This window comes from Heterocephalus glaber, unplaced genomic scaffold (genome assembly GCF_053883595.1).
Source record: "Heterocephalus glaber isolate CG9 unplaced genomic scaffold, H.glaber_assembly_v1.0 deba00001608, whole genome shotgun sequence".
Lineage (NCBI taxonomy): Eukaryota > Metazoa > Chordata > Mammalia > Rodentia > Bathyergidae > Heterocephalus > Heterocephalus glaber.
In genome coordinates this window covers 10,221,158-10,243,273 of record NW_028258379.1, presented here as the reverse complement: position 1 = coordinate 10,243,273, position 22,116 = coordinate 10,221,158, and the positions used below count along the sequence as shown (strand labels likewise).

The 22,116-nt window shown below is 36.1% G+C and overlaps 1 protein-coding gene and 1 pseudogene across 12 annotated transcripts in view; both read right to left on the bottom strand.

The window, feature by feature from the left end:
- Window positions 1–22,116, bottom strand: part of Slc39a9 (solute carrier family 39 member 9) — a 70,260-nt gene that overhangs the window by 22,979 nt on the left and 25,165 nt on the right. The window lies entirely within an intron of this gene.
- On the bottom strand, window positions 186–22,112 carry LOC147822751 (mitochondrial fission factor pseudogene; annotated as a pseudogene). Its single transcript, XR_015445015.1, has one exon. The product of XR_015445015.1 is annotated as a mitochondrial fission factor pseudogene (transcript).

Sequence of the window (22,116 nt, the reverse complement as noted above, 5' to 3'; positions counted from 1 at the left end):
TCAGAAACTACATTAAGTTTTACTCTGATGAAAATATGTGATGAAGAACAGTAAAAACAAGTATAATCAAATTCATCTACTTTTATATCTAGGGTGATATAAAAACTGCAAATAAAGAACAAATTGAATATAAAATTTTAATATCAGTGGGCAGCCATTAATATGAAACCATAAGGATAAGGTAGTTTAGGAGGCACATCCTTCAGTCTAAATTCAGTTTTAGGTTGTTAAGAGACTGAATTACAGTATAGTAAATGACATCTGACAGATACTCCTAGTTTATATTCATATATTTGATACCTTTTTTTTGAGACAGGGTCTTATGTACTTCAGGCTGGCCTTGAACACACAGTGATTCTTCTGCCTCAGCTTCCTGAGGGCTGGGATTACAGGCATGCAATACCACACCTGACTAATTTGATACTTTAAAAAATATATTTTGTTCATATCCATCCTGCCTTACACCTCCTCTCCCTTCCTCTTATTCCCTTCCTCTTGTCTAATAATAGTCTCCCTCCTATTTTGTCATCTTTTTTAGATTCCATGTATTAGAGAGAACATGTAGATTTGTCTGAGTGTAGCTTATATCTATCTATTTTCTTTTTTTTTTTTTGGTACCGGGGATCAAACTCAGGTCCTTGCGCTGCAAGGCAGGCGCTGGAACCACTGAGCTAAATCCCCGGCCCTATCTATTTTCTTGAGAATGACAGAATTTCATTCTTTGCAGCTGAGATATATGTATCTCACATTTTCTTTATTCATTCATCTGTTGATAGGCATCTAGGTTGGTTCCATACCTTGACTACTGTGACTTGTGCCTCAATAAACATGGTTATATGCAGGATTCCTATAGTATGCTGATTTTCATTCTTTTGGGTTTATACCAAAAAATGGTAGAGCTGGATCAAATGATAGCTCTATTTTTAATGTTTAAGAAATCTGTCTACTGATTTCCATAGTGGCTGTACTAATTTACATTTCCCCAGGAGTGTAGAAGGGTGACCTCCAATCTTCATCAGCATTTATTGTTTTTCTGTATTGTTGATGATAGTCATTCTGATTAGGGTGAGATGGAATCTCAATACAGTTTTGATTTGCATATCCCCCTAGGAAATTTTTAATCAGAATAACCTTTCCCAACATGTATGTGTTGTAAAATTAGAAATCTAAATCTTCCCTTTGAAGACACTTTACTGAGTCTGTTAAATACAATAAAACACAATGAACTGCTAAAGCGTAAAAACCTCCAGTAATGACCACCAGAGTGAAGATATATAACATTTAAACTTCCAAAAAGTTTTACTGGGTTCCTTTGAAGCAATATTAATCCCGGACATAGGCAAGTATTGGTCTGCTTTTTGTCCCCAGAGTGTTCCCCATTCTAGGATTTGATATAAATGCACTCATACAGTATACATACTGTTTTGTATAAGGCTTCTTTTCCTCAGCACAATGATTTCAGGTTTATTTATGCTTTGTGTTTAACGGTAGTTTGTCTGGTTAGTGTTCTAATGTGTAATATATCTCAATTTGTTTATCCAATCACCTAAAGATGAACATTTGTGTTATTTTTAATTCTGATTTACAGTATAATAAATAAAGTTGCTCTGAACACTCGAACACTCAGGTACAAGCCTTCCTGTGGGCATATTTTCATTTCCCTTGGGTAAAAACCTAACAGCAGAAATGATGAGTTGTGTGTATGTCTAACTTTATAAAAAGCATTGGCACTCATGGTGTTCTCCAAAGTGGTTGTACCATTTTACATACTCAGCAGCAATATCTGATAGCTCTAGTTGCTCCATATCATTGCCAACAACTGATACTGTCAGGCTTTTAAATTTTAATCATTTTTATATACACGATCACGTCATCTGAAAACCTCACTCCTTCCCATCTTCATGCTCTTTATTTCTTTTTCTGGCATTACTGCATGCTAAAATCTGGCCTGGATTCTAAGATCAGTGTTAAATAGAAGTGGTTCAGAAAAGACAACGTTGCTTTGTTTCCAATGTTATCTGGAGATTTTTCAAATTTGCTTTTTCTCAAGCTCAGGAAGTTTATTCTTTCCTAGTTTGCTGAGATTTTTTTTCTTTTTAATGAATGGAAGTTTAATTTTGTCAAATACTTTTCTTTACCTGTTAAGGATAATTGAATGATCTTTCTACTTTACTTGATCCTATTTACTGAACTGAATTGGCTTTTGTATACCAATCCAACTCTTCTTTTGCATCCTGGCAGTAAATTCTATTTGATCCAAATTATATTATACTTTTTATATATCGCTGAACTCAATTTGTTAATTTTTTTTTTTTTTTTTTGGTACCGGGGATCAAACTTGAGTCCTTGCGCTTGCGCAGCAAGCGGCAAAACCACTGAGCTAAATCCCCGGCCCAACAATTTGTTAATATTTGATAAAGGGTTGTTACATCTACATTCATGAAGGATAACCTTTTTATTGCAATGTATCATAGTTATACTAGCAGCTTAAAATGAGACAGACTGCGCTTCGGGGGTGGGGGCACTCTCATCTAGCCAACAAATGTCCATTTCATTAATACAAACAAGGTCTATGAACAGCAGCTCATAAAGCTTTAATGTTAAGTGGCTTTTTAAATTGCTGAGATGAAATTTATGGCAATGTTTTCTACACTTTTAAGACTATGACTCAGTAAAAAATAAATAAATTTTACATCATGATCTAGTAAACATACAAATACATGAAAAACGAAATCAAAAGTTTCACAAAATAATATTTAACCTTACAATGTTTACAATGCACTTTTATTTTTCTCTTTGTCCTTCCTTTGGTCTCTTTTTAAATGCTAGTCACAAGTTCAACCCAGAAACTGATGTCAAGATCACTGAATTGCTACCTTCAGTTTGAAAGCATTACTATGAGACTGTCAGAGGGAGAAATGGATGACTTCAGAGTAAGAGGTAGAAAGTAGAAGCCTAGGCTGTAGCAGCCATTTAAAGCAAGCTGAATGCCACAAAGACCTAGGAGAAAAATGCAGGCAGGCTATATGTGCCCACCTTGTCCTTCACCTAAGCAAGACTGTTAGCATTGATGATTTTAAACTAAAGAACTGATTGAGACCTCAGAGATGAAAAGTAATTGAGAGAAGCATTTTAAGAGTTTTGAATCAGTGATGTTGAACAATTAAAATGGAGACTCACGGTAACATGAGTGTGTTTAGTTTGTGAAAAATCATGCAGCTATATACTGTCATTAAGTATACTTTCCTATGTGTATGACAAGTACTTTGTTTCCTTTTTTCCCCACCCTCCCTCTCTCCTTATTTTTGAAATGGGCATCTTGCTATATTCCCCGGGCTGGTCTTGAACTCCTGGCCTCATGCGATCCTCCTGCCTTAGCTTCCTAAGTAACTGGGACCACAGGTGTTCACCACCACACCCAGCAACGTATACTTTTTTGTATGCAATTATTTCATTAAAAATTATAAACTCAAAACATAGACCTGCATGCATAATACTTAGATAGCAGACATATCATTTTTCAAGTAGGTCTCCTTTGAAAGCAAAGAGAATAGTTTAGCAAATTTCTCATTCTAGAAAGTGACACAAATGAAGTAAAATCCTGGATTTTCAGCTGGGCGCAGTGGCACACACTTGTAATCTCAGCACTTTGGGAGCCTCAGACAGAAGGATCACAATTTTGAGCCCAGTCTGGGCAACTCAGCGTGACCTTATCTTAAAAAGTAAAAGGGCTGAGGATATAGCTCAGTGCAAAGGCCCTGGGTTCAATCTCTAGTACCATGGGGAAAACTGGGTTTTTGCTAGAAACAACACAATTTGGGGTATGCTTCTATTTTAATATGGAAAACCATAATTTAATTCTTACTTATGGATGCTAAGAAGTTACCCATGTGTAGGGGAAAAGGATCTGTAAATAGGGAAAGGCCTCATTGGGCTTTCTGGCTAATTCTGACTAGAAAGAGTTAAAGCTTCACTGGAGAAAGCAATTAACAAGACAAGAGGGGAGGTGGGCAGGACCGTAAAGGGGAAACCAGGTGTTCAAAATCAAAGTAGCTGCCCTTCACTCACCTCTAATAAAATGAAAAGGAGACAAGGGGCAGCCACTTAAAAGAAAGGTCTTCTCTAAGAAAGCTCTTCAACACACCTACATCTACTATACATGTAAAAACACACACAACACACATATTCCCAGTTTAGGGCCACTATACTAGTACACTGGCCCCTTTACTTAATTAGGTCTTTTTTTTTTTAACAAACCCATAATTTCTGAAGATAAGATTCTGACAAGACAAAGGAAACCAAATGATGCTCACTTAAGAATATCCACGTGGACATAGACAATGGCAAAGGGGGTTAGGTCTTGGGGCATAGGATTTATGACAGCCCAGGGAACCAATCAGATTATGACAAATTCCAGGTAAGGGGAAGGGCTCTTACTCCCTATAAAAGCAGGTGAGAACAAAGCGTCCTTGGATTTTCCAGCTCTGAATCCTCTATTCTCGCTTACAGGATAGTTTCCTGTCCCCTCCTTTCCTCTCTTCCAAATAAAGAGTCTTTGTTTTCCTTTTTAAACGTGGTCCCTTTAATCCTTTAATGGGGCTGAGTTTACAATTCCTGGTTGACTGCAGTGCACATCCCAGACAAAACAAATTACACAATTTTGGTAGCTGTAATTTTAATACCATTTGGGTTTTGTGGGGTTTTTTGGTACCGGGGATTGAACTTGGGACCTTCCACTTGTGAATCAGGCGGAGGAACCACTAAGCTAAATCCTTGGCCCCTTTAATACCATTTGGAAAGATGCTGTCGGAGAGGATTTGAATATCTTTTCATAATGAGCTCACCTAACATTTAACAAACTGGGCTCCCATCTCAGCCTCTACCTACATTCTATGAGTAGGGACCTTTTACGGGGCTTCTCTAGGCCAACACCTTGTCCTTTAAACTCACAAATCGCTGCCTCCTCAAGATTTTCTGTCCTCCCTTCCTCGTGTGTATACAACCTACTTGATAACCCTCTTTCATAGGCCTTACCTCACTATACCAGAATGGGGACATCAGCAAACTATAGTCCACCCAAGAGCTGGTGCCTGTTTTATAAATGAAGTTTTACCTGAACAAGCGATGTTCATTTGTTCATGAACTGTCTATGGCTACTTTCATGTTACAATGGCAGAGCTGAACGACTGCAACTGAAATCATATGGCCTACAAAGCCTATCAGATTCACTACCGGCCCTTTACAAAAAAAGTGTGCCCAACCCTGTTGCTACTGATTATGAATTTGTTTACTTTGCATTGGCTGTGACTTCTTCAAGGCAGGGAATATAAATTATATTTCTGAACTGCTAACAATATTCTGATAGCCAACTTGACTCCATTTTTGCAGCTGCAGGTGATTCCAGGTGGTCGCCTCCCCCTTCCCGCCTTGGGAGTCCCCTCAGTTAATGCATGATAGACTGCTGCATCCTGTTTGACAGAGCAATCTGCAAATATATGTTATCTTTGTGACATTCCCATTTGGTAGAACAGACTGCAACGATATGTTATCTTTACAACCTTGTAAACAGAATACTCTGCCCTGTGTGATATTTTGTTTTAACTAAACTATGTGAAACTTCCCCTGACCCCCACCACCACTAACTTAGCAAAGTTCTGCTTCCCTAAAATTCTGCTTGCATTCCCCTTCTCCCTGAGCACTCCTTAATTAAAAGAGCTGCTTAACAGAACTGCACAAGCCACTTTTTGTTGTTGAGAGTTTTTCCAGCGCGAGCTGCTCTCAACCGCCAGCTGACAATAAAGGACTCGAATTTGGCTCAGAGCGTGGTGATTCTCTATAATCTCTCATGATTGAGTATAACATATATGGCCAGAAATCTAGTAGATGATCAACAAATAGATGCCAAAGACAAAAACTGGCCTTTACTCCAGTACTTTTTAGTATGGCATTTCATTTTAAAAGTTGTGGCATTTACTTATTACTACCTGGCCAAAAAAAAAAATTTTTTTCCTAGTAGTTCACACTAAGGTATACCTCCAGCCTTTCTTAATTTTGAGACAAGGTCTTACTAAATTGGTAAATTGCCCCCGCTGGGCTTGAATTTTCAATCCTATTGTCTCAGCCTCCCAGAGTGCTGGGATTATACGTGCGTACCACCATGCCCAGCTCCAAAAAGATTTTCTCAAAGGGAAATAAAATATAATGTTTAGTCTTATGTTTTAGGAAAATTATGCACATGAGTCTCTTTTTTTTTTGGTACCAGGGATCGAACTCAGGTCCCTGCACTTGCGCAGCAGGTGGCAAAACCACTGAGCTAAATCCCCGGCCCTTGCACATGAGTCTCTTTAAGTAAAATCTAGCTTTATTAGGTAACAGGTACATGCTAAATTACGTGAAAGATTATGCTAAAGCATAATCTATGTCTTATTAAAGGATATTAGTCATACTATTTGTGAACAGCTGTATAACAATTCAAAGACAATCACTTCTAGGGTACCTATAACTCTGAAACTAAATATCAAGCCTAATTACAACAATTTCCAAAGGACAGTTAATATTTTACTTTATGTATTCCAGAATTTAGAAATTTAGATGGGTATAAAATCCTCCCATATCTTAGATCTTTTACAAACAGGAATGGAAAGGGGATCTACAGATGGAGAGAAGGGGAAGAGGAATTTAAAAAATTAAGATACGTACACGTACATGTACATGTACCTATCTCCCCTGGTAAATGTAATCATTAACATGTAACCATGTGCTAATAAAAAAATTAAAAGTAATGAAATCATCCCATATCTTACTCCAAGAATACTTTATCTAAATCTTAGAACACTATTTTTGGTACTACCTTCTGAGTCAAGTTTATGAACCATAAGAAATGATCTTCTTATTCTGTAACATCACTGGCTTTTGCTCTAAAATGGTATTGGATGAATTTACCATCTAATTTACTAAGCAGATTGGCATTCAGTAATTTATTTCCCCAAACTGAAACTATTTCAGGGGGGATTCTGCCAAAACTGATGATATTCATCAAAATATGCTGCATACTTTCTTTTTTTTTTTTCTTTGACAGTTTATTAAATACACTACATTTGTACCTTATTTCGTAGTTTTTAAAAATTGTTCACACACAGTAAGAATGTACTTTATAGAAAACTATCCTCAAAACTAAAATGAAAATAATGTGCATACCACACACATTAGATAAACTGATGAATTGTTAGGAATTAATTTAATTTGAACAGGTGATCATGAAATATTAGGTGGTTTGATTTTCTTAAATCTAGTACCAGACCATAACTTTAAAAGTGTTAATGTTGAAAGGTAGTGCAAAAATGTCTATTAACAAAACTGCTTAATAATGTTGAGAAACAGCATGAAACACTTTCTTTTACAGATACCTTTCTAAATCAATTCTCAATGCATTCTCTCTCCCTTTCAGAGAATCAGTTGTGCAGACTGATGAGGTGAAAAATCATTTTCTTAAAAAAAAAAAAAAAAAAGTAGAGGCTATTTACAAAACATGCAAAAGAATTTTATGTAAAGTGTTACTGCAGAACTAGCTTAAAGGGAAACCAGCTGAGTAGCAGAATATACCCTTACTTCTACAAATATAGGTCCTTTCCTCTACTTTCTGGAAGAAATACATTGTTTAGGGGATGGGCTATAAAACGGCATACAGTGCAAAGAGAAAAACAAAGAGTTTGTAAATCCTTTGTATTTCCAGCCGGTGAGACAATATACTTCAGTGCTGAGGTTACCTCTAGCGGACGAAACCAGAGCCAGCTATTAAGCAGCCAGAATGCAACAGTAATTGAATACATGACCATTTCTCTTTTAGCACGTTCTTTGTTCTCCTCTTCTAGAAGTTGCAGACGTCTATTTAGTTTGATTATCTGTCATCTTAATGAAACTGCATCTACAACATTCATGTCATCTGCCACTCCTTCAACTGTTGGATCTATACTTGAAATGCCACACATAGAATCATTTCTGACCAGCTGTCCATTTTGGTGAACAGCATTTTCACCCATAGAGCACTCTTTTTAAGCTGCAAACTGCATGGATTTCATCATTTTGAGGGGCTGGAGGAGGTCTTTCTAAGTCCAGAAAATCTAGTGGTCTTTCACTTAGTGTAAGTACATGAGGTGGTGTTTTTAGTGCCAGAGGCTTTAAAGGAGTTGACTGAATAAGGTCAAGATCTGCTGGTCTTGAAAATGAAATATCTTCATTATTTCCTGCTACAACAATCCTCTCGGGAACTTGCATTATCACACTAGCATTTGGAACTCCTTCTTGGAATCCTTGTTCCAGGTCAGCATTCGGTGGTACTACTTTTAATTTTTCCGGGACCCTCATTCACTGACTAATACCTTCGGTGTATTCCATTTCATACTGAATTCGACTAATTTCTGCCACCTCAGCAGCAGTGGGAGAAGGAAACGCTGCCACACTAACCAATTGTGTACCAAGTACCGCTTGCTGTTGGCACTGTTTCTGTGCTTCATATTAAATCCTTGACTTGCTTCACTGTGCATGGGCTTGGCTTGGAGCCACTTGTGTCCCCCTGGGCCCTCCGCAGAGTCCTGCAGAGGGCTGCCGCCCGCCGGCTCTGGGGGCGCTCTCAGAGGCCATTCAATGGCCAAGCTCCTGCCGTGGGCAGCCCGGGCAAGGCACCCACGGAGTGGCCCGCAGTGTCCCAGGACAGACGCCGACTGGCCCCTCTCGGCCTGCTGCATACTTTTGAGGTAAATTAGAGTTCCAACTTTTTTTTGCACAATCGCTGATAGTGTACAATTTCCTTAAGTTACAATTTTGAAGGGATTAACATTTATTTTGATGGAAAATAATGGAAAGAAAAACAGCAACATACAACAAAAATTTCTTGAAATAAATGGACTATTTTGAGGCTTTTGATAAAAGATCTGAGTACTTACCACTAAATGCAATTTAACTTAATATAAAAACATAAAATGGTTATTGGGTTATATACAGTGGTAGACATAATTGGTTTTGTTAGAATCTGTGTGCATGCACACACACACAAACATAAAACCCGGCAAAATGAGCAGAAACTTTAATGAATAATGATCACACAAAAACTATCAAAGTACATAAACACTTTAGTAATGGGATCCAAATAATCAATATTAATATAACTATCTTTCCTTCTAGTTTAGGACATAGAACTCAACCTAGCAAAAACTGAGATCTCAAATATCAGCTATTTACCTAAAATATATTAAGTTCTGAATGCCTCACTCATGCAAGACCTTTTAGGTTCTTGTGTCTGCTTTACTCAGGGCCCTGGTTGATAATTCATTAGATATGTTCTACGTCACACTCCCTACTGCAAAGTACACAAATCAATGGTGTTATCAATGGGTAGTGCACATCAAGCATGTATTTCTCAGGGTACCAACTTCAGTGTTCAGCAAATCATTACAGGCTCAGTCCTCTCCCTAGATATTTATACATGAATTTCTGCAGTAAGTTCCAACAGTATGGCCTGCAGCCTTCCCATGTCATCAACAAATATACTTAATTAAATGTGACAGAATCAATTTACTCTTTCAAAAGTTTTGTTGGAGCACCTGCTTCAGATTAACATGCTCTTCTGTACTTCTATAAAGGACAAAGTACAGTATTCTTTGACCCAAACCTTCAGGTAAAGTGGCTTTATTTTTTTCTTCTTTCAGGTGGTCCAACTTTTGATTTATATTTTTGGCTGCTGTTAATTACTTTTAGTTTCTTAACTTCTATTCATAGCTTATAAATTTTATAGTTCTATTATATATATTTTTTTCCTGGCAAAGACAAGCAGCGAATTTTCTGTAATAGGTCAGTGTAGCTCTTATTTCACTGATACATTGTTTCTAATGTAAAAGAGAAAAGCTGATTATGAAGTCAAAAGTATGAAGCTGACAAAAAGGGATGTTAAGGAATCTCTGAGCAAAATATTATTGTTTTTGTTAGAAAACTTGGACCTCTTCATCAGACAAACACTTTACTGGTAATTTTAAATTTCTTATGCTGAATACCACTGAGCAGAGTATTTTTGAGTGGAGGCTTTGGAGTAAGGCAGCTTGTGTTCAAATCCTTGTCCTGACACTGGCTAAGAATCTTGGGTAAGTCATTCAATGTCTTTGTTGGCTTGATTTCTTCATGTACAAAACAGTATCCACCTCACAGGTTGTTGTGATGATTAGATTAGATAATACTGTATATGTGAAGAGCTTTACATAAAGCTTGGTATATGGTAATTTGGGAGATTTTCAAACATTGTATGTTAAATATCTGGCCTATCTGGTCAGATATAATACTGAGAACCAAAACAATCCTGGGAGGATGGGATATGGGGGCAGAGATAAAAGCAAAGACTGTACAATTTGGCAGAGAAGACAAGAGGTTGAACAGATAAATCGAATCAGTCCATGATCATTCTCATTTCAGAGTCCTGTGTAAAGTATGGCAGGTGTCTTTAACAGCTCTATTTTTATTAATGACAGGGCAAAGAGTTATTTAAATATAATAGATTTAGGGCCCGGGATTTGGCTCAGCGGCGCCTGCGCCTGCCTTGCAAGCACAAGGTCCTGAGTTCGATCTCCAGTACCTTCCCCGCCAAAAAAGATTTAACCTACCTATCATTCATTCATTTCATTCATTCATTCATATTTTTTCTAGATTTACTGAGGTAGTTAACAAAAATTATATATATATATTTAAGGTATACAAATGATATATAAATACTGTACACTGTAGAAATATTCACTACCAAAATTAACCCAATTAACATGGATAATGTCACAGTTGCCTTTCTTGCTTGTTTTGTTTTTTGTACTTAGTCTGTGTCTGATTTATTTCATTTAACATGACGCTCTCAAGGTACACCCATTTTCCTACAAATGACTCAAGTATATCTTTCCTTACGTCAGAGCAGTACTCCAATGTGTTTAAATACTACATTTTCTTTATCCATTCATCTGCTGATAGACATAGGCTGCTTCCAAAATTTAACTTATGAATTGTGCTGCTACAAACATGGGTATGCCTATAACACTGTAATATGATGACTTTATCTCTTTCGGGAAGATACCTAGAAAGGGGATAGCTATATCCAATGAAATTTCTATTTTTAGTTTTTCGAGGAATCTTCATATTGATTTCCATAGTGGCTGTACTAGTTTATATTCCCACCAACAATGTAGAAGGGTTCCTTTTTCTCACAGCCTTGCCAGCAGTTGTTATTATTTGATTTCTTTTTTTTTTTTTTTTTAAGAGTAGGAAAAATTTATTGAGAGGAGGAAAGCTTCTAAGAGAGACAGAAGGAGGACTGGAAAGTGGGTTGCCCCATTATTTGATTTCTTGATGATAGCCATTCTTTCTGGGGTAAGATGGAATCTCAGTATTGTTTTAATTTGGATTTCACTAATGGCCAATGATGTTGCACATTTGTTCATATATTGGCCATTTGTAATTTTTCTTCTGTTAAAAATGTCTATTCATTTCACTTGCCCATTTTTTTAATTAGATCTTTATTTTGGGGGTCTAATTTTATCAAGTGCTTCATATATTCTAGATACTAGTCTTCTGTCTGAAGAAGAACTGACCAAAAAATTTTTATATTCTGTAGGTTTTCTTTTCACTCTGTTGGTTATTTCTTTTGCTATGCAGAAGCTTTTTAATTTGATATTATCCCATTTGTTGATTCTCAGTAGTATTCTAAATAAAGACCAGAGTAAAAGATAACAGGAAGTAGGGAGATCTTTCTCAAATGGGAAGAAGATGAAGAGATGAAGGGAGGGGGAAGAAGAGGAGGGAAAGGTGATAAGAAAAGGAATTAAGATGTGCCAACTCCGAAACAAGGAATGTAAACATTACGTACTGCAAACCCATACTAATACAAAAAGATCTACTCTCTTAGCAAATTTCAGGTATACAACATAACATCATTAACTACAGTTACATTGTTATACATTATAACTGTAAAACGTTTGTGCATACCTTACTACCCTCTACCTCCCACCCCTCCAGCTTCTGACACCTAACATTCTACTCTGTTTTTATGAGTTTGACCACTTCAGGTTTAACATATAAGTGAGGTAATACAGTGTATGTCTTTCTATGAATGGTCTATTTCCCTAGCATACTGTCCTTTTAGGTTCATCCATGTTGTCACAAATGGTAGGATTTCTTTCGTTCTTTCTTTCCTTCTTTCTCCCTTCCTTTTCTTCTCTCTTTGTGATATGTTGGCCTTGAACTCATAATCCTCTTGTCTTAGCCTTCCAGAGTGCTGAAATTATAGGCATGTGCTACTATGCTTGGATTTGATTATTTTCTTTCTTTCTTATATTCCATCGTGTGTGTGTGTGTGTGTGTGTGTGTGTGTGTGTATGTGACAATTTCTTTATCCTATCATCCACTGATGGACACACTGATTCCAGATCTCGGCTGCTGTGAATGTGATGCCAGGCACATGAGTCCAGATACCCATGGTATACTGATTTCATTTCCTTCGGATATATAGTTAGATGTCAATTGCTGAGTCACATGGTAGTTCTAGTTTTCATTTTCTGAGGAACCTCCATACTTCCTTCCATAGTGGCTCCTTCATATTTGCACCAACAGTGCATCCTTTTTCTTTATATCCTTGTCAACACTTGTTATCTTCTCTTTTTTATGACTGCCATTCTAACAGGTGTGAGTTCTTATCTGTGGTTTGTGATTTGCATTTCTCTGATGATTAGGTTCATTAAACATTTTTTTCACATATCTGTTGGCTGTTTGTAGGCCATCTTTTGAGAAATGTCTATTTAGGTTCTTTACCCACTTTAAAAGTTGAATTATTTGTTTTGTTGCTATTGAAATTTATTGAGTTCTTTACATTCTGGATATTACATCTTACCAAGTGTACAGATGCAAATATATTTTCTACTCTGAGGTTTTACCTCTTTACTATGTTATTGTTTCTTCTGCTGCTCAAAAGCTTTTTGATTTGATGCAATCCTATTTGGTTATTTTTGCTTTTGTTGTCTATGTGTCACACACAGAAAAAAAAAATCACTCTCCAAACCTACATTACAAACCTTTTCCCCTATGTTTTCTTCTAGTAGCTTTATAGTTTCAAGTCTTACATTTAATTATTTAATTCATTTTGGGTTGATATTTTGTAATGTGAGATGAGTTAAAGGTCTAGTCTTATTCTTCTGTGCGCAGATATCCAGTTTCCCAAACACCAGTCATTGAAGAGACTGTATTTTCCCACTGTATGTGGCTGGCACCTCTGTCAAAGACCAACTGACTGAAAATGCACAGATTTATTTCTGAGCTCTACTCTATTCCACTGGTCTATATTTTGGTTTCTATAACAATACTATACTATTGTGTTTATAACTGCTTTATATTGCATTTTCAATCAGGTGGTGTCATACTTTCAGTTTTGTTCTTTAAGATGGCTTTGGTTTCAGTGTCTTCAGTCACTCCATATGAGTTTTTGGATTTTTTTCCCTACTTCTGTGAAAAATGCCATTGGAATTTTGATAGGGACAATAGATCACTTTGTGTAGTATTTTAGAATATTTTAACAATATTAATTCTTGCAGTCAAACACAGTGTATCTTATTTCTGTCCTCTTTATTTTCAATGTTTTATAGTTTTTTAGTGCAAGATCTTCTACCTCTTTGGTTAAACTTATTTCTATTATATTTTTGATACTCATTATAACTGAGATTGATTTTGTAACTTCTTTTTCAGATAGTTCATTATTAGTGTATAAAAGAGAACTGATTTTTGTGTGTGGATTTTGTGCCCTGAAACTTTATTGTATTTTTTTATTAGTTCTAACAATTTTTTGTGCAAGTCTTTAAGGTTTTCTATCACCTCATCCTCAGAGACCATTCTACTTTTTTCCTTTCTGATTTGAATGCCTGTTATCTCTTTTTCTTGCCTAATTGATCTGGTTAGGGCCTTCTTTAGTAAACAAGCACTAGAATCCTCAATAAACTCTTCATAAAACCTGTTTCTATAGAGTTCTCATATGAAAACTGATAATCATCAGCAATTTTGGAGTTAAGGGACAGTATGTGAAGTTTCTTTTTACATTAATTAGTATTTAATAATACTGATTAAAGTGTCAGAGTGCTTAGTTAACATGATATAATGAACTTTGAAAAAAGTATCTGTTAATTATCATAATTATAAAGTTCACAGAAGAACGAAACCATAGGCTGTAATAAGATGCAAACAAACTCCTGCCTTGAAGTATGTAGAAAAGTTGGTCTGAGTTACCACAAAGAAAGAGGTATTAAAGATATTAATATTTTATTTTTTTAAGAGGAATGATGGAAACATCTGATACTAGTCAGGCCAGGATGGATAAGGCCACTCTAACCTCAATCACCCACCGAAAAATTCTGGACAAAACACACAAAAACCAATATTTGAGGACTACAAAAGGGTAAACATTACCAAGAATGAAAACAGCAAAAACTTTAAGAGCAATCCTATCCTACCTGGCCAGAGGCCCAGAAAAAAGGCACTGCTGATAGATGTTGCTATAAAGGGAAGTGCTTCCCATTCTTTTTTTTTTTTTTCCCCTCCCTCTTTTGTTTTTTCCTGGTCCTATCTGTACAAACTGCCTGGGAGCAACATGGGCAATTAATACTCCTACTTACCCATCAACAAAACAAAACAACAAAAACCATCTTTCTGGACAGAGCAAGCAGAACTGAGGAGTAGGAAAGAAACCTGGTTATTCTGTTCTCTCTTCCCATGCCACTCTGCCTTGAGGCCTGCCTCTGTCACATGCAGCTGGGCAGCATCAGCATAGCCAGATTAAAACTCCTAGAGCAGCAGTGAACACTACGGCGTGCCTGTTGTTTGTTTTTCTTTTAAAACAAAAGATGTTAATGTATGAGTTGTTATTTCTAAACTAAAACCTCAGTATTCAGGTTTAATTGCAGTGTTGCCACTTTTGAGATAAATAATTGGGTTTTGGGTTGCAGTTTGGGCACTTGTCTCTAAAAGGTTTGCCATCACTGTCCTAGAGAAACTTCTCCGGCCAGAGGACCAGGAATAGGGGTCTCAGGAGTCCAAGTATCAAAGGATTATCGAAGAAGAAAGAACTGAGGGAGGAGTCCCCCTTATTCCATGCATAAATGGCACAACTCCAAGGACACCCAGGACACCTCAAAGTAGCATTGCAAAGTCTTTGAAAAGTGAACCAAAATTGGAACCATCACCCAAAAAAGGCAAGTCTGAACTTGCAGTCTGAATCTAAAAAGGTTAGCTGCTTGCTAAAACAAAATAATTATTCTCTAGGAAATTTTGATAGGACCCAGCATCTCAAATTATAATGTTAAAATGTGTACATACAATCAAAATTACAAAGGAACAGGGAAATGTAACCATTTATAAAGGAAAAGATAATCACTCTAACCCGGTAACATCAGATACTAGAATATTCAAAGACTGAAGCGGCTGTTAGAACTGCTCTGAGGAGAAGGCAAAGACATGTCAAATGAATGGATGTCCTCAACAGAGAAACAAACTATTAACAGAAACCAAGTAGAAATTTTAGAACTGAAAAATATAATACCTGAAATAGTAAATTCACTGGATGAGATCAATAGCAGAATAAAGATGACACAGGAAAGAATCAGGAATTTGGCTATAATGGTAGAGATAAACAGGACCAATTAAAATCACATGGCTGACAAGCTAAAATATTTTCTATATGGTACTTTACACAAACAGTTTGTGTTAACCTCTGGTCTAAATATACCAGTTGGAAGACAGATATTGTTAAACTGGATATTTAGAAGTTACTAAAACTATCTTTTCTAAAAGAAATCGACTTTATAATGAATAACAAAAGCTAAAAATAAAAGAATAGGAAAAGATGTGTTATCAAATATACCGATCAAAAGAAAACTGTATGACTACATTAAGATCAGATATGGTAGATCTTAGAACAAGGAATACTATCAGAAATAAAAGGGATATTATATAATGACTAAAAAGGTTAACTCACCAAAAAGGCATAGCAACCCTAAATGAATAGCCACTTAACAAAAGAGCTTCACTACGCATAAAGTAAAAACTGACAGAAATGAAAGGGGAAAGAGACCAATCCAAAGTCATATTTAGAGTCTTTAATATTTCTCAATGGGAGACAGAATAGGCAGAAAATGAGCAAGGATACAGAAGACCAATATTACCAAATAATTTAATCCAATTGACATTTAGATCATTCCACCAAGTAACAGAATGTACATTCTTTTCATGTGTACATGGAACATTCAACAAGATAAACCTTATTCTAGATCATTAAAAAGGATTTACAAGCTGGGTATGGTGGTGCACACCTATAATCCTAGCACTTGGGAGGCTGAAGCAGGAGGATTCCAGTGAGGTCAAGGGCAGCATGAATTACAAAGCAAGACCCTGTCTCAAAAAACAAAACAAAACAAAAAAAGGATTTACAAATGTGTAATTATTCAAATCATACTAATTATGTACCCCAACAAAATAAAATTAGAACAGGTATCAGTAACAGAAAGACCGTGGGGTGAAAGGGAACACCACTCAAACATTGTAAAATCAAATAGCAGGCTTCTAAATAACACATATGTAAAAGTGGAAGCTGCAAGGAAAATTAGAAAATATTTTGAACTGAATGAGGATAAAAAATATAGGACATTAATTTTAAAGCAATACTTAAATTCTTAGAAAAATTTGAAATCAATGAGCTTCTAAAGAAACTTGAAAAAGGACCAATTAAAGCCCAAGGTAAGCATAATGATAAGCAAAAGAAATCAGTAGTATAAAAAACAGATAAATCAATAGGAACAAATTAATGAAATCAAACATGATTCTTTGAAAAAAAAATCAATAAATTGATTCACCACTAGCCAGAATAACCAAGTCAAAAAGAAAGAAGGTGTGCACACTTGTAATTTCAGTAATCAGGAAGGAGACTGAGGTAGGATCATGAGTTTGAGGTCATCCTGAGCTACACAGTATATGTTCAAGGCCAGCCTGGACTACGTAGCAAGACTCTGTCTCAAAAGAAAAAAAAGTCTTCCCAAAGACAGAAAGAATATTATCAATATCAGGAGACCTAATTATAATTAGAAGGACATTAAGCATTAAGGAATTTCTATGTACAACTTCATGCCCATATATTCTTCAGCCTGGAAAAAAAAATTATTTGAAAGGTACAACTTCAAAGCATACTCAAAAAGAAACAGGTAATTGGAACAGTCCCTATATCTAGTAAAGAAATTGAATTTATAGTCAAACACCTTCCAATATAGGAAACTCCTGATCTAGATGGTAAATTCTACCAGATACTAAGAAAAAATATCATTGGTTTCTATAAATCTCTTCCAGAATATAAGCAAGATGGGAACATTTCCCAGCTACACTTAAGAGGCTATCACCCTGATTAAAAACAACAACCCAAACAACAACAAAACTACAAAGACACAGAAAGGAAAACCACAGACCAATATTACTGATGAATAAAGACACAAAAATCCTTCAAAAGTAACTAGCAAGTTGGGTCCCATAGCACACAAAAGGATACTATATATCAACTGAGGGGAGGGACTATATTCAAGTCTAACAGACTGAAATAAGCATCTGATAAAAAACTTAATGTCCGTTCATGAAAATTCTCTCAGTAAACTAGAAATAGAATGGAACTTCCTTAATCTGAAAAAAGAGAATCTATAAAAAAGCCATAGCTAACATCACACTTAATGGTCAATGACTGAATGAGAACAAGGAGGTCCAGCTTTTATTTCTATTCGGCCTCATACTGGATAGTCCACTCCGAGCAACAGGGCAAGAAAGGGCAGATTGGAAAGAAAACATTAAGCTGTCTCAACCCATAGATTATGTAGATTCCCAAGGAATCTACAAAACAGCATCCATAACTAAGAAGTGAATTTAGCAAATTTCTACAGATTATAGTTCTAGAAATCTTAAAAATTTTAAGTATCATGTATAATTTCAATATAAGCACGAAATATTTAGGTATATATCTAATAAGACACGTGCAGATCTGTATGCTAAAACTGTAACACCAATGAAAGAAATCAAAGACCTAAATAAATGGAGAGACAGCTTCACAGATTAGAAAGTACCATTTTTTTTTTTTTTTGGTACCAGGGATTGAACACGGGTCCTTGCACTTGTACAGCAGGCGGCGAAACCACTGAGCCAAATCCCTGGCCGAAAGTATCACATTTTTAAGATATCACTTCTCTCTTAAGTTCATAGATTCAACTCAATCAGAATTTCAGCATGAATTTTTTTGGTAGACTTTGACAAACTAACATTTTTATGGAAAGACAAAAGATTTCATGGAAAGCCAAAACAAATTTGAATAGTAAGAACAAGTTAGAAAGATTCACTACTACTCGATTTCAAGATCTGCTATTGGCTGCAGTCATCAAGATAATGTAGTATTGGTAAAGGACAGACATACAGATCAACAAAATAGAATGGAAAATCCAGAAGTAGATCAACATGAATATGTTTGATGGATTTTTTTTTTTTTTTTGAGACGAGGTCTTACTTTGTAGTTCAGGCTGGCCTTGAACTCAACTGTGTAGCCCAGGCTGGCCTCGAACTCACTGTGATCCTCTTGCCTCAGCCTTCCGAGTGCTGGGATTACAGCCGTGCATCACCGTGCCTGGCATGTTGGGTGGATTTTTCAAAAAGGTGTGAAGCAATTCAATAGAAAAAGGTGCTCTTTTCCATTTCTGATTCCAAATCATTTTGGAACTACTGCACATCCATCCATATGCACAAAAAACCCTTCATATTATGCTCAAAATTATATCACAGTGAGCCATAGAGCTAAATATAAAGCCTAAAATTATAAAAATTATAGAAGAAAACATCTTTGTAAATTTGGCTGCAGGGTTTAGATAAAACATCAAAAGCATAATTCACCAGTGAGAAAACTGACAAACTGAACTTCATCAGAATTAAAAACTGCTGTGTGAAAGATACTGTTAAGACAATGAACAGATAAGGATAAAATATTTGCAGATCATATATCTAATAAAGAACTACCAAAGGTCAATGAGAAAACCCAATTTTTAAAATGGGCAAAAGATTCTGTATCACTTGTAAAGATACAACAAATGCAAGTAAGCACACAAAAAGATGTTCAACATCATTAGTCATAAGGGAAACAAATTAAAATCAAATTGAGATACCATTACCTACCTATTATGCTAAAAACAAAAAACTAAAACAAACACAAAAAAACCACTAAATGCAAAATGGTACTGCTACTGGAAAAGTGTTTGTCTACTTCTTGTGAAATTAAACATATACTTTCCATATGACCTAGCAATCCAACTACAAGTATTTATGCAAGAAAAGTAAAACTCATTCGTCCAAAAACCTGGACCTAAATGTTCATTGTAACTCAACTCACAATCACCAAAACTGGAAACAACCCCTATGTCTTCCAACTGGTGAAGGAACAGCCAAATATGGTTCATCCAGACAACAAAATACTACTCGGAAATAAAAAGGCACAAACTACTGATAGAGAATATGATAATTCTCAAATACATTATGCTAAGTGATAAAAGCCATACCCAAAGGTTACATGAGTCCATTTATATGACATTCTGAAAAGGCAAAACTATAACAATAGAAAAGAGGTTTGGTTGCCAGGGGTTAAGTGAAGAAAAAATCCTTTTGTCAACTCTGTGTGTGTGTGTGAGGGGTGGTGGTGATAGAACTGTGTTGTTTTGATTGCAGTGGTAATATGACTCTATGCATTTGTTAAAACTCATGGATACCTACATCAAAAGAGTAAAGGTAAAACATATAAGTGAAAGTAATATATATATATTTTTTGGTACCAGGGATCGAACTCAGGACCTTGTGCTTGTGAAGCAGGCATGGTGCCACTAAGCTAAATCCCCAGCCTGTAAAAGTAATTATTTTTTTTGGTACCAGGGATTGAACTCGGGTCCTTGCACTTGCGAGGCAGGTGGCGCAACCACTGAGCTAAATCCCCAGCCCTGTAAAAATAATTTTCAAAAATTTAAATGATAGGCCAGGCACAGTAGCTCATGCCTGTGATCTCAGCTACCTGGGAGGTTGAGGCAGGAGGATCTCAAGTACAAGGCCAACCTGGGCAAGTCAGCGAGATCCTATCTCAAAATTTTAGGGCTGGGGATTTAGCTTAGTGGTTTCACCACCTGCTGCGCAAGCACAAGGACCTGAGTTCAATCCCTGGTACCAAAAAAGGCTGGGGATCTTGCTCAGTGATAAAGAACCACAGGTTCAATCCACAGTACAAAGAAACAAACATACATTAAATGATGACTTAGAGCTGCAAACTAATCTATGATGAAAGATGAAAGACTAATAGTTTTGTTTTGTTTTGTTTTTGGTACCAGGAATCAAATTTAGGACCTTGTGCTTGCCAGGCAGGTACAGTGCCACTGAGCTATATCCCCAGCCCTAATATGCTTATTTTTAGAAAAGCAGGTCTATTAAGCACTTTGTAATCTGTTTTCAAATGAATCCACAAAATTATTTTGGGCCAAAATTCAGGAAAACTAAAAATAAAGGAATGCAACCTGACATAGTAGCTAAATTAAACCTTAAAACTATTCCCAGAATATGGGGTCTGAATTATATTTCAGATTGTTATTAAAACACACACACACCAAACTATACCTGAAGTAGTTCATTCCTCTATCCCAGTGTTTCCTAAACTTGTCTGGTAAGAATCAGACAATGTGTTAAAATATATATTCCCAGGTTCTGTCCTTGGAGACTCTGATTCAGTAGGCTAGGTTGGAGGCCAAGAAACTGCCTGTACTTATAAAAGGAATCCCTCCCCAAAGGAATTTTCATTATCACACAAGTGTAGGTAACAACTGCCACTCTTAATTCTTTCTTAGTTCCAAAGCCAAGTAAAAACATTTTAAATCATCTATTCAAGCTTGTTCTAAATGTTTTCTAGAACACCAGGATAGTCATTTCTACAGTAGAATAATCACATCCCAGAAAAATTCAAGTGGATCCACAAAATATGAAAACAAATACTGATCTGCATATTTTTACTTTAAATCTCAGACTTAAAAATTTTTGTTTCAGGAGTGCATTTTATAAATGCACAGTTCAGTGTAATAGTGATGTAAATCATTTTTCCCCATAGTAGGATATATGACCAAAAGAAGAAGTCACTGCTTTAGGGCTCCTGACTTCTGATAGCTTCCTCTAAAGCTAACCAATTCTCGGTCCCTGTCCTGTTTTTCAATAAGACTTCCACAGTCTTCATATATAACATCTGCCACTGCTTTGCCCACAAAATACCACTATGCCCATATTTATACTCCAGGAATAAGAACAATATCACTGTAGATAAAGGATGTAGTTCTTTTTCTTTACTAAGATCTAAGAAAGTATTTATTATACTGTCCTTAGCAAGAAATCTGGAAGGTGCCTACCCCTTCACACTATTGTTAAAGCCTAGCAGATATTGGCATTTGAGGATTCAGCTCCCTGATTTAACAATTGTGGTTTCAATCCTTCACGGGTAACTGTAAAATTTCATGACATTCAGTAAGCACTTTTGCTAAGTCACAAATGTGAATCAAGCAGATTTTCAAGCTGCCATGAAAGACCCAATCACTCAGGTGGAGAGTGAACCAAGCTGACCACTGAGCACTTACCCTCTCACAGTACTGTTCTCTCCATTCAATGTTGGGGTAAGGAAAGGCCTCTTTAATTTTGTAATTGTTCTTACCAACTAGGTTGTCACTAATTATCTACACAGTTTATCTATATATTTTCTTAATTAAAGAACACAAAGCTAAAACCCCTATCAGGTGGGATTTGGGGGGTTTCTGAGTGGGCATTAAAAAAGAACTGTTATAATTAAAATGACTGGAATTTATTTGTTATTACAAATAAATAGTAAGTGGTATTCATGAATTGGGGCACTGAATTCACAAACTGCTAAGGATGTGTTCAATGTCAAAAGTATCAAAAGATCTAAAATACCACTAAGCTACCTTCGCCTGACAGCCCTCCAGTAACCTGTCTCAAATAAGGCTCTTTCTC